The sequence below is a fragment of the Elephantulus edwardii genome, unplaced genomic scaffold (genome assembly GCF_000299155.1).
Source record: "Elephantulus edwardii isolate Elephantulus edwardi_28Jun2011 unplaced genomic scaffold, EleEdw1.0 scaffold00019, whole genome shotgun sequence".
NCBI classification, from domain to species: Eukaryota; Metazoa; Chordata; class Mammalia; order Macroscelidea; family Macroscelididae; genus Elephantulus; species Elephantulus edwardii.
This window is the reverse complement of record NW_006399769.1, coordinates 18,462,851-18,465,535: the sequence shown is the minus strand read 5'-3', so window position 1 is coordinate 18,465,535 and position 2,685 is coordinate 18,462,851. Positions and strand designations below refer to the sequence as shown.

The 2,685-nt window shown below is 41.2% G+C and overlaps 1 pseudogene; it reads right to left on the bottom strand.

Moving 5' to 3' along the window:
- Window positions 1-853: 853 nt before the first annotated feature.
- On the bottom strand, window positions 854-2,331 carry LOC102868719 (annotated as a pseudogene).
- Window positions 2,332-2,685: the final 354 nt, after the last annotated feature.

Genomic DNA, 2,685 nt, shown 5'->3' with positions numbered 1-2,685 from the left:
TCTCTTCTTGCTGGCATGTTTTCTGCTGAGAAATTGGCACTTAATCTTATCTGTTCTCCCTTATAGGTTACTCTTTATTTCCCCCTTGCAGCTTTCAGGTTTCTCTCCTTATCTTTGGTCTGGCAAATTTAACTATGATATATGCCTTGATGTTTTTCTTTTGGGGTTTGTTCTATATGGTGTTCACTGAGCTTCGTAAATATATATTCTCTCATTCTTCATTATGCCTGGGAAGTTTTCTTCTAGTAATTCTTTTTTTTTTTTTTACCTTAATGTGAAAAAGTTTTATTTGTGAAGATCTTATGCCGTCCAAAACCCAAAAGCAATAAACATACCAAATTAAGCAATTTTAGTCTTTGCTATAAACTGAATATGATACTAGCTTGTCAGAACAATAGTCCTTACAGTAGTAATCTTCAAATTTCCATGTAGTCCTAACTATTTTATTTTTAAGTAAGCTTGGAAGGAGTTGCAGTTTTGTTTTTAAGAATTACTGACAGATGGCAGATATATAAAGTAATCTGAATAAAGGTACTTAAACTTAAAAATATTTTTTGTATAGGTAAAACATTATGCTATAACTAAATATGTACCCACAATTTCATTAAGATTACTGGATTCTCTGTACTAAGGGATGATGATCTTTCTGTCCCAGCTTCCTTAGTTCTTAATATGTTATTTTCCACTTTATCAAGAAACAATCTTCAGAGATGCAGGAGATAGACTACAGACATTACATATGTACAGTGAAGAGTAGAAAACATTTTGATGAAAGTGAGGAAGACAGTATAAAAGAATTTACAAAAGCAAAGAGAAAGTTTCACACTAACTGAATATTTATAGAAAGAGCTTATTAATTTGCTGCTATATTAAAGCCTCTTTGAGCTTCCAAAACCTTTTCTTTCTTCTCCTTTCGTTCTTGCTCATGTTTCTTCCGTTTTTCTTCCCTGGTCTGGAGATGGGGTTGTTTATATGTTTTCTTATGGAAGCTCACTCTAGTTGCCTATTCATTCAGAGAATTATTTTCCTTTGATTGTCCCCATGGTTTCAGCTTTCCTCTGTGTGGTTCATAGGTGAGGGGACGAGACAAACTTGCTTTGAGATCAAACACTGGCTTTTTATTGGAGACAGGAGTCTCCACTGTCAGCTTGAAGGGGGTGATAACTGAAGCCGGATCAGTGGTGTTCAACTTGTGTGTGCTGAGCACAGCCGGGCTTTTTGGAGTACTCCTGGACAGGCTCATATGTGGAGACTTCCTGGCTGGGGTCTTGGTCAGTGAGCGTTTATGCTCATTATCTTTGGTAGCTGCTGAAAACCTGACATTCATTTTTGTTGCTGAGACGGCAGAGGTCTTGACTGACCGATTCGGACACAAAATGTCTAGTAATTCTTACACAACTTTTTCGGTGCCTTTACTTGCTTCTTCCTGTTCTGGGATTCCCATGATGTGCATGTTATTTCTTTTATGGTGTCCCACATCATTCTGAGGTTTTCTTCTTTTTCCTTCCTTTTTGAGTCTACTTTTTGTTCTAGCAAGTCAGTGGTGACAATTCTATTCCACTGGTTCTGTGTTCCATCTTTTCAACTCTGCTCATGTGCCCCTCCATCATGTTGACAGCATCTGAAACACTGGACTTCAAGTTTTGGATATTGGTTTCTTGTTTTTCCAGTGCCACTAATACCTCATTTGTTTTATCTACATTGTTATGGATTTTGTTTGTGTATTTTTTTTTTTAGTTCCTTCTGGTTTTTGCTTGTAGTATCCTGTAATTCTTCAAGTTTGTCTTTCATCCATTGAAAATATTCTATCATTGTTCTTTTAAATTCTGTGTCAGAAAGTTCCATCAGACATTTTAGCTTCAGGAAATCCATTGATATCCTTTGGGGGTAACATCTTGCTTTGTGCCTGTCTGTATAGTGTGTGGGATAGCTTGCTTTCTTCAAGACATTGATACGTTCTTGATCTGATGACAGTGTTTTAGAAATCTTTTTGGCAGCAATACCACTTGTGTTTTTCTCTGAACTTATGACTCAAGTGGAAGGTCAGTTCAGAGCTTGTGAGTGCAGCCTCTTGTAGGTAAGTCTGATCAAGGTGCTCCGGATTAAAGGCAAGTTGATTGACTGGACGTGTAGGCACAGATGTTGAGCCAAATGGGGTGGGGTAGATACCAAGATGGGGCAACCACAGTGTGGGTCAACCACTGGGGGCACCTCACTCAGACCTCAGCTGTCCAGGTGTGCTCATGATTGGGGTCCCTACTCAAAATCCAGCTGTCCGTCTCCCTCCCAGTGGTTTTCACTCACAGTCCCTGCCCACTGGCACTTACCCATGTGCCCTTGGGCAGTGGCCCCTTCCCAAGCAGGGTCCTGGGTCCAGTGGTACTTGTGAAAACTCAGTCAAATTCCCACCGACCCACTCGCCTCTGGTTGGTCTGCAGTGTCCACAAAAGTTCAGTCAAATTCCCACTAGCCTCCTTGTTCCTGGGCAATCGGTGTGGCCCAAGAGAGCTCAGCCAAATTCCCACCAGTGGGCTCCCCCGTGGGTACTCTCCCAGGCAATCAGCAGTGCCCCAAAAACCCCCAGTCAGGATCCCACTGGCCTGCCCGATCGTGGGTGGTCAGTGGGGGCACAGAAAAAGTCGGTCAAATTCCAACAGACCCCCTGGGTCTTAGTGGGGCTTAAGA